Consider the following 17,248-nt stretch of genomic DNA (forward strand, 5'->3'; position numbering starts at 1 on the left):
CAGGAGCCCGCCACCACGCCTGGCTAATTTTTTGTATTTTTAGTAGAGACGGGGTTTCACCGTGTTAGCCAAGATGGTCTGGATCTCTTGACCTTGTGATCCACCCTCCTCGACATCCCAAAGTTCTGGGATTACAAGCGTGAGCCAGCGCGCCTGGCCTCTTTATCACTTTCAGGCTGAATATTTGAGAAATTTACTTTACTTCTTTGAATCTCACTTTCGGTAACTATAAAACAGGAATAATATATGCCTTTTGAAAATAATAGACACTAGGGACTCCAAAAGTGGGGAGAGTGGGAGAGAAGTGAGGGTTGAGAATTACCTGTTGATTGCAATGTTCCCTATTTGGGTGATGGGTACACCGGAGGCTCAAACCTGACCGTTATGCAATACACCCATGGAACTCTGCACAGGCACCTCCTGAATCTAATATTTAAAATACTAATGCATGCTTTTTAGGGGCATTGGGAGAATTAAGGGAGATGTATGTAACAGGTTGACTAGTATAGTTTGTGGTACATAAAAGGTGTTCAATAAATATTATTTCTCAAGTTCACCCATATGTAGGCTCTGTGGATTTATTTTTGTCTTAGAGCAAGGTAAACTAAAGTTGATAGCAATAAAGTGACTAGTGCAAAATCAGTGAGCTATTTAGAGAATCTACAACTTGATCTCCTAATTTATTAGATAATGCCTATAGAGGTACCAGAAAAGTCAGATATCATTGGGATAAAATTTTGGAGTCAGACTAAAATTCTAACACAATGGATGGGTTTAGCAAGCCATTTAACCTCTCTGAGCCTCAGTTTTCTCATGGAAAATGGAGAAAATAGCTACCTCACTGTTACCATAAGAATTAATGGAAATGTGAGTAATGTAGCAATATCTAGCATATACTCAGAGCTCAACATGATGGTTATTAAGTACTTATTGTATGTTGGGTACCACAGAAAGTGCTCTAAGATACCCCAAAATGACTAATTCCTTACCCTGGAAGAGCTATTTTGGAAAATAGCACAAAGAGTAATAATTACTGATACTCAGCAGTGTTTAAATGAAAGTGATAGATGATTGATAGATAGATGATAGATAGATAAGGGATAAATGAGTGAAAATGATAAAGAAATAGATCACTTTATACTGAAATGGCCCGAAAAACCTCTCAGAAGAGATGGAACTAAAGTTGAGCAAGAATGGGAGTAGATCTATCTCAACAAAACAGTAGTCACCTTTTCTCTTTTTCATATAGGAAAGTTTTAAAAGGGTTTAGAATGTCAGAATTAGGAGAGAAAAGCAATATTCTCTACGGGTATTTTTTTAGGGAATATAGCTTTCTGGCTGAAGGCTGATGAACAAATATTTCCACTCTGAATATCAAAAAAATAAGCACAACAAAGCTTTCTTTATGTGTGCACACACGTGTGCACATACTCTTCTACATGTTTGCATGAGCTGGCTCACTTAACCTCCAAAATTATGCACTGTTTTCTAAGTCAATGGAATACATATCTTTCTAGTTCCCTTTCCTGAAGCACAGCAGAAAGAGATCCTCACCAAGTTGTTTTTCAGCAACATCTTCACGGACAATTGACACACCCATTAAAAACGCTGGTAGTGTGTCTGGTTTGGTTACTTTTTTGATGTGCTTTCTAATGGTTCTGCTTGCCTTTGGCAATAATTGTAATTCAATTTATGCATCCACAAAATTACCCAATCCTGTTGCCTATGCACTGTCACAAAATAACTTTTCTCTTTAGAGTTAATCAACCTTACATTGTATGTTTTCTATTACCTAGATTTCACCACCACATCTCCCAATAACTTGCAAGCTGAATAAGTTTGTATTAAAAAAGTAAACACATTATAAACAAAGTGACCGACCTTAAACAGATAAGAGATGCCAATCATAAAAATGCTGATTTGACTCCATTATAAAATGTGTGTGTGTGCATGTGTGTGTTTTATTCTAAACAGGATGTTTTTAATTTTGAGTTGCAAAAACACAGCTTTTTGGTAACATTTAAAAATAATTTTATAGTTTACTTCATTTTTATACAAACTTTGAAATGCAGTTGAAAATTTTTCTCAAGGCAAATGTATATATATAACTACATTTTTGAATAGTTTTAAGATTGAGAAGCATAAATATGAAATAATTTTTTTCTAATCACTGTTTTTAGTAATATTCTGTATAATCTTCCTGTGCTTTGATGGTATTGTGGGCAATTCTATCACTTTCAGTATTTAAAAGTTTAATAGAGTCGAATTCCATCAGGGTTTCATGTGCTGCCAGCGAATTGCCACAGTACAGCCTTGAGCTGGGACCCTGACTCCTTGGCATAGTCAAGTAAAGGTAAGACATGATCTTCACCTGAATCATCTCTTCCCATCCCCCACCCCCAGCCACTCCCCACTTTTAAGATCGGCTCCTCCAAGGTTGGTTTAGGGAGAAGGGAGAAAAAAGAAACAGGTGTCTCTTCCCTTACCTGGGCTGTCTTAATGTTTCTTCATGCGTTTGGCTGCTTTGGTGACATGAACTACCAGTTATCAATGCTTATCATGGGTCTGAATTCAAATCTTGGTTTTCCTGCTGCATAGAGCATTGCTACATGAAATGTGGTGCTTGGACTGGCAGCATTGACATCACGAGGAAGGTTGTCAGACTCTCAGACTCCAGCCCCCTGCTAAATCCGAATCTGAATTTTAACAAGATCTCCCAGGTGATCTGTATGCACATTAACATTTAAACTATTGTGTTTAAAAGCAGTTTTTTATTTTCCTTCTCTCACAGACTGATATATTTTTAAAGTAGAATAAGAACAAATAGTAAAATGAAACTTAAAAAAATAACAAAGACAGGCAAAGCACAAGCCAAAGTTTTATTATTTGTTTCGACAGACACCACAGTGGAGTAAGAGGTAGCAGACTTGCCATCCCACCAGAAACATATGAAACTGTTATTTTCAAACATGAGACAACAAGCAACACAGGACTTTGATCCCTTAGCTCAAAGTCCTCTTACAGACTTAGATCCCTAAAAGAAGGAAAACAAACAAGATCAGCCTTATTATCACCCAAGCTTTTTGCCTCAAGGCATGGCACAGAAAAGGAGAACCCAAGCAGAGCAGGGCAGGCTCACAATATTGAGGAGGCAGAGACCAGAGTTCAGTGAGATTGAAGTGACTTATGGAGCAGTGTATTAGAAAGAAGGCAGCTAGGAAGAGAAAGAACACAGTAAGTCTCCTTGAGTTTGTTGCTGAATTCTATCCCACGCAGGAAGTTTGGCGTGAAGATAGAACTCCACGAAGCTGGGCAAAAACTACCAGGGTCCTATAAGCTGAGCAAACTCAAAGTTCACACAAGGCTGGGAGACATTTGAATTCCAACCAGTTAGAGTGGAGAGATCATTTATAGATAATTTCCAAATTAACATAGCAGAAATTAAGAAAGGAAACTTTAAGATTCTAAAAGACAGGTTAGTATCTTTCTAGACCAGGAGTCATTTTGTTTCCCTGACCCCTTCGAGGGCAGGAACTGGAGTGCACAGGTGCTGACAGGGACGAACTCCACTCACTCCAACCTGCTGCACTCAACCCCTAGTGGGAGGGAGCACGCAGGTGAGTGGGTGCGGGGGCCAGGGCGAGCACTTTTGGACACCGGCAGGAACAAACTCGGCAGCATTTGTGGGGGTGCCCATGACCCCTGGAGCCCCAAAAAGAGTGTTATAATCAGTGCTCTTTTAGCTTTGCGTCCGCAGATGGCTTAAGTGTTAACAGCTCAGTGGAGGATCAGTGTGACGGCCTTTTGTACTCACACGTGAGTAATTATCGGGCATCCAGGAGGAATGAGGTCACATGAACAGACTGGTGATGGTAAATGCAAAGAATTTTATTGCCAATGAAAGTGGCTCACAGTGGGAAGGGGAGCTGAAAAGGTGCTGGAGCGGGAAGGTAATCTTCCCAGAGTCCGGCATAGGACTCTTCAAAGATCTGCCGTCAAGCCGTCCCTCTGAAGTCAAGCTGCTTCTCTCCAATGTCCAACCACTGTCTTCCACGTCCAGCTGCTTCCCTTCTTCTCCTCCCTCTGCCAGCGAGGCCTGGGGTTTTTATGGGCACAGGATGGGGGTTGGGGGCAGGGCAGACTATGGGTAGTTTTGGAAAAGGCAATATTCAAGAGGGAAAAGAGGAATGTTTGTTCCACTTTGGGCCCTGGTTCCAGTCTTGAGGGTGGGGCCCTAACTGGGCACCTGCTCTCTTTGGTCCAGAATTTTCCTGCCTCCTGTCCCTATCAAAATCATTTACTTCAAACAGTTAGAGAAAATAGTTACCAACCAGACAAATTGTAATGGAATTTATATTAGAAAAAACTTGAGGCAGAAAGAGAATATATGGCTTTTGAGTATATTGTTTTCTATTAACCAAAAGTTTTATCTAGAAACTTGGAAAATTGTATTTCTGGACAGTGAAATAGGTGTGGAAGAGACCTTTTACTTCATATATAAGTATCACCAGGTATTGCTTGAAATTATCTTTCCTTTTCTGGATAATGGCTTTTTAAGTGACCTAGGTGGGACTAGGAACCAGGAAAACTCAGCCAAGTGTAATCTCTAATTAGCTACAAGGATGGTGAAAAACCTGCATAGGTGTACCACGACCAATAAGTTTGAGATCTAGACATTTCCAATTCAAGTATGTCTGCTTTACCCGCATGAAAGTGCTCTGTAAGCTAAAACTTTAAATACAAAAATCAATTTGAAAGTAACAAAACAACTCCATTAGTAAAGTGAATTCAGATACACATTTGGTAGAAAGATCTCTTAACATGGAACTAGAAAATCTGGATTTAAGTTTCAAATATGTCAGTTTGTACTTATTTGTTTTAAGACAAATAAATGAGCTGTACTTTCTTGAAATTTCTATGTTGTAAAATAAAATAATGAAATAATGTACTTAATGTGAGAGTGGTTTGTAAATAAAATATAAAATGTGATGAGTGTTATATGAACATATACATATTTTAAAATAAATAAACCCTTATATACCACTTAATATGTACTGAGAACTACTCTACACATTTGTCTTTAAATAAATATGAACTCAATTAAGTCTCATTTTACAGATAGAGACATTGAGTCACAAATAACTTAACACAAAGTCACACAGAATTAATAAATGGAAGAGCTGGGATTAAAATCCAAAAAAGTCTATGTCTAGGGTCTATAGTAATTCAAGTTTTATATGGTTTATGAGAGCTGACAAAATAAGTTCTGTTGGCAAGTTTCTGGATCTCAGGAAATCCTTTTTTGAGTCATTGTTTTGCTTCGGTATGGCCTTAGAATGCCTTTAGTGTACTAGTGAGGAATCAGAGAAAAAGGAAAATACTTAGAGACCAGACCTTTGAGTCAACTTGTTATTTAACTCTGTTTTAAAGGGGAAAAAATATGATATTTACAAAGGATTGTTTGGCAACCATGCAGTCCATCGATTATAATAGATCAGTAATTTTCAAAGTTTGTCCTGAGGATCATTGTTCGCTATGATGATGTCCTCCTGCAGAGCCATAGATTAATTCAAAAATGCAAGTCCATTTTTTATTCTTAATAGTGAAAGACATACAATTCCAAACATTCATTTTTTGTATGATTAAAGAAACTTCCCAGTAAATATGTTACTTCTAAATTTGGTATTTATATACCAAATTAAGTATCTCTAACATTTTCTGAGCATTGTTATTTTAAGAGTTCAGTAAGGAATTCAAGTAAGCTCTTAATGTGCCTGCGTATGTGCCCATACTTAGACACCCACAGCCCCACTAGGACAGGGCAAGATGTGTGGGTTGCAGAGTCTTTTGCCTCATTTGATTGTGTGCCATGACCAGTAAGTTTGAGATCTAGATGTTTTCAAAGTGAAATATGTAAAAATTGTCCGAGGAGTGATTTTTACAGAAAGATTTAAGAAATTCATTTCCAGATCTTTAATTTCTATATATAATGTTCCTCTCTCAAATCATTTGCCCAAGAGTTTCTTTGTCCCTAGTTTTTCTTTCTTACCTCCTCTTTCACAATTGTCCTTCCCCATTTTATATAAAACAGCATATCCATCACTCATCTTAAAATAATTGGAGGAAGGCCTTACGTATCTCATTAAGAGATGTATTTTACTTTTTATGCTTAATAATAGTTCATCAACATTTGAACCTCTATATATATGCTTTTGATTCATTATCTATTAATAATTATAAAATCTCAATTTGCAGAAAGTTTCAATATTTAAAGTTTTTGGTTAAAAGAATTTAAAAATCAAATACAATTATTTTTATGTATACTTACTGCAGAGGAGTGTATTTGAGTGGTCATTAAGAAATTTTAGGAATAAAATTTGCATTATAATTAATTTCTGTAGAAGAAGTAAAATAGAATTACAATTTCAGTGATTAATAAAAGCTATGTAAAATTTTCATCAGAAAGGAGCTTATATTGGTCAGGCACAGTGGCTCATGCCTGTGATCCCAGCATTTTGGGAGGCTAAGGTGGGCAGATCACCTGAGGTCAGGAGTTCCAGACCAGCCTGACCAATATGGCAAAATTCCATCTCTACTAAAAATACAAAAATTAGCCAGGCATGGAGCAGTCTCCTGTAATCTCCTTCTCCTTGCCCACAGATGGCAATTCTGGCTCCACTTCCATCCCACAGTCTTCCATCCCACCTCCACTCCAGGCACTTGTTGCCTAGCCTGTCCCCATCTCTCTTTTACTTCCAAGAGTCTGGCATTTTTTACCTACCTGCCTCTCCCATCTCAACCATATTTCCTTCACTCAGTAAATAAATACAGAGTAGCTATATGTACTAAACACTAAGGTGAGTTTCTAGGAAAGCAGAGATTTTGGTGTCAAACAAGCTAAAGTAAATGCCTTCCAGTAGCCTTGTAATCTGGAATATGATAGGGACAGAGAGAATGTCAGGGAACTTGAGAAAGTTTTCTATGAGGAATTTAGTTTGCTCCCCATATTTCTTCCCACTGGGTTATTCTCTCAGTCCTGTTTAATACTGTACAACATCAGATCCTAGGTCTCATACTTTTACTTCCATTCCGTTATTTAAATAAATTCTACTAGAATACACACCCACACCATATAAGCATGCATGTAACACAGATTTTGCAAAGAGAACTGTACATCTATTTTCTTGGTGGGGAAGTTAGGTTTGACACATGTTAGCCACACAGAAATATCTGACTTAAACTAGTAACTTAATTAATTGCATTGATTGTAAGTACCTTTGGAAACAGAAGTGCTCATTTGCTCATATTAATAGTTCCTAACTTAGGGGACCGTTAGATCTATGTGAATATAGTAAGAGAGGACACAGGTAGGTCCTTGAGATGCATGCAGTAAGCAATAAGATGGACAAAATGTCATGCACCAAAATTCTTCTTAAGAAGAACATTAAAATTTAAAGGAAATTAACAGGCATTTAATTGTTTTAAATAAATGTGTTTATTTAAATAAATATCATTTGTAGTGTGCCACCAAAGAAATGATCACATAATAAAAAGTGATGATTAAACTGCCTCCTAGGAGGGTGGGTCCAGGTAACCAGTAGAATTGTGTGTTTCATTGACCACCATGTGGAGACTTGAGCAGCTAAATTTAATCTCAGGAGCTGAATAAAGCTGAATTGCTGTGCATAACAAAAGAGGAAGAAAATTGGCTTTCCAAAAGTAATTTTGATAAAAAGTGTTTATTTAAAAACAGCAAAACCAGAAGTCTGCATGGATGCTAGGCAAGGAAAGAGCAACATAGATTGCTCTCTGCCCACATCCCCAACCCATCATCATTCCCATTAGTTGACTTGGCAAAGGAAGGAGTTTGGAAAGAATGAACATTTAAAATCATTTAATTTGTTGTGATATATTTAAATTCACCAATGCCTGACCTCTCCTACCAAAGTTTGAGTTAATTCTTGGTTGAAAATTAATGCTTGTGAACAAGTTGATTCTTTAAGAAGATGCAAGAGGTGCTCACTTTCACAATGACTCATATTGTACTCAAGAGCCAGTGGATAGGAGAACAGCTGACCTTTAGTACAAAAATATCAAAACTCAGATGAACTGGTACTCTGCCTATGTTCTATCCTTATCCTTAAAAAAAATACTTTGATTTGACTAGAAAGTTAACAATTCAGTTTGGCAATCTTGTTGCTTCATATAGTTCAGATGGTCTGATCTGCAGGTAACTACACACATGCACTTTTATCTGTGATGTGTCTCTACTTGAATCTTCTCTGCCCCTTGCTCAAAATGTCCTTCATCTGGCTACCAAGACCATGCAAAGCATATGGCAGGGTTGTTATATATTTCCATTGGATTCTTTTGTAATTATTGTTTAAATTCTCTCATCAAGCTACCAGTCCTTCGGTTCCTTAAAGGGGAGATCCACAACTTTCTCATATTTTATCATGAGAGCATGTCAATTTTAGGAACTCATGCATTTATGAAAGATTAAAATGTAAATAAAAGGAACAATATACGAACACCAACTAGGTTTAAACTGGAAGACCTAGTGTACCTATTTACTGATCCATCATAAACATTAAGCTAGTTTAATGATGGTTTAAAAATATATCTGTGCATGACCATAAACTTACATCTATTATCAAAGTTTCAAAATTCACAATAGGAACCATAACATATAATATTAGAAATACAAATCAACTGTACTGTACTATTCAAAAGCTAGAGACTGTTGTTTTTCACTAGTTAACTAAAACCCTTTATTCATTTTTTTTTTTTTTTTGGAATGAATGATCATAAGGATTAATTTCTGCTGTATACCATTTGGCCTTTAACTGGACCATTTCTTGACAACTGTAGAGTGCATTTATCAAGCATATTGATTTTATTCAGAGTCCTGACTATAAAATTAGACTCTCTACTTCAAAGGCGTTTATAAAATGTTTCCAGATAACAAAAGTATAATTACAGCTATTTAGTTTGTTGGAAATAATACTATCAACTATACTACTTCTTCTGTTCCAGAAAATAAAAAATATATTTTGCATCATTGAATTACCATTTAACTTTGGATATCATGCTGATATTGATAAGTAATTCTGAATATGAAAGTGGATTGTCTTTATCGTCTTCTACAAAAAAGGAACTTGAAACTAGTTAATTAAGCCACATATGACTACAATTTGTAAGGTAGTAAGATCTCTTAGAATATTATAGACTTCTCCATTTTTAAATAATTTTCTCTTGAAAATGAAAGTTCACTATCAAAGTATCATAGTTTACTTTCAAGTGTATTGTAATATATTAATGCTGTATAATGCAATATTTAATGCTGTAAAACTAAGAATTTTTTTTTCTTTAGGACACATAAGCTTCACATTAATATGCTGGAGTTAATGTGCAATAAAAGGACAGTATCTGCCCCTATCTACCTGAATTTTAATACTAGATAGCGTTCATTGAAAATTTTAATGCACCTGAGGCTTCTTTTATGCTTTGAATATGTCTATTATTACTGGTATTGTTCATCTGTGTTTGTTCATAAACACCAACAGAAAAATATCTAAAATTTTTGATTACATTGAATATTAGCCATCTGCTAAATCTCAAAAAAAAAAAAGAAAGAAAGAAAAAAACAAGTAGGACTCAGCTATATGTTTGAACTGGGAAAAGATGTGTTAGCCTAGTGGTTTTTAACAAGAAGCGATTATGACAATGATCTATAATCCTTTTTAAAATACAGAGGATGCATGGACCTTATAAAACTTAAATACTGTTATTCTGATGTGAACCCACAGTTAACAATCACTGTTCTAGCCAGAGATAATGGCAAATGCTAAAATAGAGAGTTTGAAATAAATGAATGAAAAGGGGAATATGAATATACAAAAAGAATCAGAAAATACTGTCCATATTTTACTCATACGTATCAACTACTGAGAAATAGAGTGATATCTTAATAGACAATACTTTAAATTTTAATTATTCCTGATTTTAATGTTATCCTATGTATTCTTAATCCTTGTACAAATGAGTTTCATCATTTATTCCTTCCCAAATATTTATTAACCTTCCACTGCATGCCAAGAATACATTAGATGCTAGGAATATAAAGAAAAACTGAGAAGAGGCTCCTGTCTCAACAAGAGACATATTTTTCACTTGAAAAACATGAAGAACATCATTTTAACTTTCAACTTTATACTTACATATGTCTAAAAACAATTTATCCAAAGTCTGTGTAGTTTTGAAATATTTATTGTATTTTCCTTAACAAATGTTCATTCATACTATGGTAATAATTTGTTCCCATTAGCTCTGGTTCCTAATCTCTGCCACTCCTTTCCTAACTTCCCAGCACCAATTAATAGCTCATTTTTCACTCTAGTTTTGTCTTTGATTTTGACGTTTCACTTGTCTCATCTTTTGTCATGGTTCTGGCCATAATGCCAGAACATGTATTATATCTCACCTTACATAATGCCTTAGCTGGCAAAGAAACTAATGTCCTCCTTGTATTGGTGATGGTAATGGTATCTGTCATTGTTCTTCTATTGGTACCTGAATGTGTTTGTGTGTTTTTGTTGGAAATTTAGCCTGTCAAGGGCCTAAAAGATGAGTCGTCAAGGAAAACCTGAAGAAGTGAGGAAGCTGAGCTCTAAGAGAAGTTCCCGTTCATTCAGCACAAGATGTTAGTAAGTCTGAGACCAGACCAGGAGCAAGACAAAAGTAAAAATTTCTTACTAAATGAGGTAACAGATGTAACTGCTCCAGCGCAGTGCCTATGCAGGCTAACAAATATTCATTAAGTAAGTGTCCAGTGTTTATTTATAAATGGGTTACTCTATGGAAAGTTTTGATAACAGTGCCTGGCACAAGGTAAATGACCAAGAAATGTTAGCTGAAAGGGAAAAGGGAGGGAGGATGTAGGGAGGGAGACAGGGGAAACCAAACATCACTGAAGGAAAAGTAAAGAATGAAATTTACATGGTAGAGAGCTTCACTTCTCTTCTATTAAGTGCTCCAAAATTGAATACTTTGGTCCCTTCTCATCACCTTTACTGTATGAAACCAAGGCCCTGCCATCTTAGAAAACAATTCGGTTTCAAGGTCTAGTTGGATTTCATGCCCCACCCAAAAGAAATGATCAGAGTACATTCCTTTCATTTACATTCAATTTTTCCCTGAAAATAATAAAACATATTTTTCTTTTTTTTTTCCACTAAGGTTCTATTCCCTAACCATGTTGGATAGTCTCTTATGGATTAGATCTGTGATCCCCCTGGCATGTTTGACATAGTGTGGACATTTGCCCCCTCTGAATCTCATGTTGAAATGTGACCCTGAATGTTGGAGGTGGGGCCTAGTCGGAGGTCTTTGGGTCATAGATGAAGGCAGATCTGTCATGAATGGCTTGGGGTTCTCTGTGTTAATGAGTGAGCTCTCTACTGTATTAGTTCACAGGAGAGCTGGTTGTTTAAAGAGCTTGGCACCTCCTCTCCTCTCTCTTGCTCCCTCACTCTCCATGTGAATGCCTGCTCCCCCTTCTCCTTCTGCCAATATTGAAAGCTTCCTGAGGCCCTCGCCTGAGGCAGATACTGGCTCCATGTTTCTTGTACAACCTGCAGAACCATAAGCCAAATAAACCTCTTTTATAAATTACCCGGCATTAGGTGTTCCTTTATAGCAAAGTGAAATGTACTAATACACTGCTCATTAACTCTTCTTTCATTTATTCATTCATCCATTCATTCAGTTACTCTGAAAACCCAAGTACATAAAAAGTTAAGTGATTTGCCTGATTGCAGAGTTTGAAGTTTGGTGTAGAGGCATAAGTAAAGCTAACTCTCTGCCATCATGCAAGTATTCTTGCACTTCCATTATTATTTCTTAAAATTTAAATTGAAGAACATTTAATTATTTTATTTAAAATGTGGAAAGTCAATTAAACATGAAAATTCTAAAGTTGCAAAAGCTAACAATCTATAGATAGGCAGCCTTTAAAAATTATTTTCTGATTTTACTACAATCAGTGTCAGTGAACTCTTCCATTATAAGCTGGCACACTAATTTGTATGACTAGCATATAAATTCAACAAACATTTCTCTTTTTTATTCATTTTATTCATTTATCTACTTTTGAGACAAGTTCTTACCCTGTCATCCAGGCTGGAGTGAAGCAGTTTGATTATGACTCACTGTAGCCTTGACCTCCCCTGTTCAAGTGATCCTCCTACTTCAGCCTCTCAAGTAGCTGGAACCACAAGCACACACCAACATATCTGGCTAATTTTTTATTTTTTGTAGAGATGAGGTCTCTCCCTATGTTGCACAGGCTGGTCTCAAACTCCTAGGCTCAAGTGATCCTCCTACCTCCGCATCCCAAAGTGCTGGGATTACAGACATGAGCTACCAAACATTTCTTTTAAATACAGTTTGACAAATGCTATTCTATATCCTACAACTGTGGTGAAGATTATTTTTTCTGGCCAGAGGCACTATCTGTAGAGTACAATTCGACCTGTGTTAAAGCCCAAGGGTATAATAACAATGCATACTATCACAGCACTATGACATATTTTAAAGGATTGGATGAGCACTTGACTAATAATATAGCAGAAAATGATTTCAAAGTTTGCCATCAAATTGTCATGTTCTTCAGATATTTATTCTATTTCATGTTCTTATATAATATGTTCTTTAGATAATAGTAAAATAGAATATGAATGCTTTTATTCCATTTTCTCTATTCTTCTAAAAGCTAAAATTTATCAAAAATTAAAATGTGAAGGTTTTAATAAAATGTAAATGATCTTGCATCTCCCTAGAAATACAAAGTGAGAAATTCACATTGGCTAGTATCCAAAATGGTCTTGTGAAAATAAAATTATTATTCACTTAAGCTTTTAATGCTTTTCCATTTCTAGAATAAAAGGAGGAATCTCTGGAATTCTGACTAAGAATCCTTGTATTATCTCCAAGTAAAATAACAACATGAGGTTGATAATTATAACAGATTGCATTTTTCCAAAGATGGCTCATTCATATGTGGCCCTGCTTACCATGTAACGTCATGCTCCTCCACTGAGTGGTGGGATCTCTGTGTCTTCTGCTTTATCTTGCATGGACTTTTGTATCTGCCTCCACCAGCCGAGTATAGCACTGCTGTACAGAGCTAAAATGATGTTATGTGTAATATTGTACAGAATTTAAATGATGTGATAACTGTCAAGGCAAAGATACAAAATACAATTCAGCTTCCATCTGTTTCTTGAAATACACACCTTTGAAGCTCTGAACCACTTTGTAAGAAGTCTAGCTATAATGAAGTTTTGGTGCAGCAGAGACCACTTTGAGACAGAAATGCCCAGAGAGCCCTAGTTGTTCTAGCTCTCAGCCATTTGAGTCAAACCTCTAGACAGGTAAGTCAGAAGTTTTCAGAAGATTCTTGCACTCAACCATGAACTCCCTCAGCCATGATGAGTGAAAAGGAAGTAAGATATCCTCACAGAGCCCTGCCCAGAATGCCAGTTTTTGTGATGTAAGCAAAATACATGATGTTTTAAATCACTAAGCTTTAGGTTTGTGGTGCAGTCATAGCAACTGAAACAGAGATGTCTACTCCACACAATTACTCTGATTGAGGAAATATGGCAAAGAACAGCTACATAATTCATTCATTCATACATTTCCACAAACACTTCTTAAGTGTATAGATGTGCCGGTAACTATGCCTCCAATGGCTGTATAATGGTAAATAGAACAGGCAGTTCGGGCCCCCATGGAATTTAAAACATTCGAATGTGCTCATAATAGGCAGACCTATAAACAGTCTGATATTCTATCACAGTGGCAATTATTAGAATAATTCAGATAAAAGTCATTGATATGGAAATGGTAATGGAAAGAGCTGTCATCTTTTCTTTTATGGAGACATAGTGATATGTCTCCCCTGGCAATCAAATCTTTCTGTGCACAGGAAGACACAATGCCAACCTTGTTCAAAATCTGCAATAAAGGGAAGAAGAGAAGAGAGGCAGGCGAATGAAATGACTCAGGATCTGGCAAGGAGAACCAATGTTTTCTAGACATCTCTTTCTCAACATTACGTTGTGTATGACAGACATCATATTGGAGTAATATGGTATTTTATGATGTTTCAAAACCTTCCGGTCAGATCAGTCAGAAAATTGTAACTCTACGATGACATCAATATCACTTAATTCCGCAAATAGATGATGCTGGGAGTCTTGACCCAAATTGGTAGTGTAATTTGGATTGTTTTAAATTGTTTTAAGCTTTCTTCATATGCAATATGCTTCTCATAAATAGAAAAGCCAGGAAAAAATATCAGGGAAGCTTTGCACATTCTAGTTATGCAAACGTAATCTAAATGAAGGCTCTAATACTCTTCTCTACACCTTGATAAACCTCCAAACAGTTGAGATTTTTTTATTGGAAGGATTAATCATATTATTCCATTTAGATTAAAGGATACGGCTTATTCAGGCTGCAGATAATAAAGTCGCATAGTCAACTTAATGCTAAAACTGAGAAATGTGGTGCCAGATTTGAAAATATATAGGAAATTTTAATTAGAAGTTTATAAAACTCTCAAAAACTCCAAAGGGTTTATCCGTAGGAATAAACTTAAAACAAAATTAGAGCTAATATGTTAGCTAATATGCAGGCAATTATTAAGGAAAAACAGGTGGCTGGTGCTTCGTTTCCAGAATGGTCCCCTTTTTAAGGTTGACTGTGGAAGCCATTTCCAGTTGCCTGTAGGAGTTTGTTTGTGCTCATCAAAGAACAATCAGGAGGGTGCTTCACTTTTTCAAGGAACATGTCACCCTATCAAGCTTGATACTACTTTTGTCTGGGAGACATTTGACTCTACCTCTACAAGCTATTTTTAGGTCTGTTTATTTCCTTTACTGTTAATTTCTAATCATCCTGCTTTCTTCACATATCTGTCACTGAACTTGAATGACTAGAAGACTACATGAAAAAAAAAACTTGTTCAAGGAAAAAAATAGAAAACGGAGGCTAGAAACATTGATTAATGATTGTGCATGCCATACTGACCATTTTCCCCCTTGCACAGCATCTTAAAAGTTGATCAATTCCAAGGCACTTTTACCATGGAGTAATGCCCCAGCTACAAAGGGGTAATAATGGAGGTAGTAAAGTATTTTAAATATTTTAATATGCTCTAAAAGAATGATAAATCCAGTGCAATTCACATAAAACCTAATGCATTATGGACAGCCTGTGCTTAACAAATGCATTACTCATAAAATATACATTCATAAGTCCTCCTTTCTTATCAATAGAGCAATCAAGTTGAGCATAAGATTATTGAGAAATTCACCTGTTTCCTATATAAAAATATAATCATAGTATCCTCTTTTAAACTCATACTCAGATGAAAAGAAACAAGAGATGATTAGCTTAATATTTCATTGTAAGAAGTATTTTATACTTAGCCTACTCAAAATACTGCATTTTTTCTTTCATGTTTCCCAGCATAGAAGAGAAAAACATACCAACTTTTTACTCCTAACCCTGGAACTAATCTTAAAGTATAATGCCCATCAGTAATTGGGACTGGTTAGAGTTACCCTGAAGCATTCAGGGACTTTCTGTGCTACAAAAACTGTATTTTGATTATCAGTAAATGGACATAATTCTAGTTCCTGATCTCTAAAGGAATTCGACTCTGTGTTTGCTTCTTTTAATATTCTTCTCCATTTGTCAGATTGACCAACTCATACCCACTGTATGAGATGTTAGACATCCAATTCACATTTCTCTAGCACAGTTTGCCCAGAGCATTTTTTAAGCTAAGATCAAAGCTTGTCTTCATAATGAGGATGAAATTGGGTACTGGCAATGTGGTTCCCTCTGATCTGTTATTTTTCATCTGGACAAATGACCCCTAACTTCTGGGTGTCCCATTACCTCCATATTTATCAAGCTCCATTCTGTTGATAAACAATTAATTATCAGGTTAAGTTGGCTCTAGTTCATTCCAGTAAATAGTGGGCAGATTCTACAGAATGCCTGAAATGTTGGCAGCATTCTCAGTCAAAATTACAGTTTCTTATGGCAATAAAGGAGTCTGTGAAAAGACAAAACAACAGCAGTTTTTACTTTCTCCTGACCCTACTTTATCCCACCCCAAGTTCAGATATTTTATGATTACTTGCTTCAAACCCGCAGACCATAAAGCTCTCTGCAGTACCTGTTAAGGCATCTTTGTATACTTTGCTAGCAAAAAAATGTCATTTAGAAAGGCAAGTACCAATTTACATGAGGCAAGACTTTGTATATCTTTCACATTCCTTTTCCTCTCTGACAGGCAATAAACAGCAGATCTCATTTTCCAATCCTTATTAAAAAGTATGATCCTGATTGTTTGGAAGGCTCATTAGTGCCATTGCCCTGTGATGGACTGCACATCTTTATAAGAAAGACAGATTGCATAGATGCCTCTGTACATCAGCCCTAATGAAACCCAAGTGCATCCCCCACAGACCTCAGAATTTAGATCTTCATTTGCCTTTGTGAAAAATGAGAGTCAAGACCATGGGCATTTGAAAACACAGCTAGTTCCTTGTTTTGTCAGTAATAGGAGTGCCTCACTATTGCATATGTTACTTTCAGGGAAAAAAATAAGAAGCAGTTAACCATGGAATGCTTTGCAACTAGAGTGCTGAGACCAGACAACTGCTCTCAGCGGAGAGGCATTAGCAATTACACAGGAGTAAACTTAGAGACTTGCCGTCCATCAGTCGCAAAGCAGTAGTCTCTTGGGTGATGGTATGCACACATTTAACTTTCTCCAGTATTCAATTTCCCCTTCCAAAAAGGTAGTCATATGGTGTCTTCTTGTAGGCCACAAATGGCCAAAAGTTATTTGAGTTTAATGGAAGTTTGCTTGCTTTTTTCAGAATAAAAGAAGCCATAGAAATAACACTATCAACAATAAAACCATTAGAATAGTTCAAAACTTGGAGGAAATGAAGTAAAATTGCTGCTATAGAGCAGGTAATCCAAAGCTCATTTTGATTTTTCAAGTAAGTGTGTTTCTCCATCTCTAATGAGCTACATGTATGTTTCCTATTCCTAGAGTATTTCACAAAGGAGGACTCCATGGGATAGAAAACACACTGGTCTTGCAGTCCTAAGTCCTTATTTTGTCTCAGAATCAGCCACTTACTCACTGAGTTACCTA

General features: G+C 36.2%; 1 pseudogene; it reads right to left on the reverse strand.

The window, feature by feature from the left end:
* LOC105482844 (SNW domain-containing protein 1-like) overlaps positions 1-13,086 on the reverse strand; it is a 33,532-nt pseudogene extending 20,446 nt beyond the window's left edge.
* Between the last annotated feature and the right edge of the window lie 4,162 nt (positions 13,087-17,248).

The sequence above is a fragment of the Macaca nemestrina genome, chromosome 1 (genome assembly GCF_043159975.1).
Source record: "Macaca nemestrina isolate mMacNem1 chromosome 1, mMacNem.hap1, whole genome shotgun sequence".
In the NCBI taxonomy this organism is placed as follows: domain Eukaryota; kingdom Metazoa; phylum Chordata; class Mammalia; order Primates; family Cercopithecidae; genus Macaca; species Macaca nemestrina.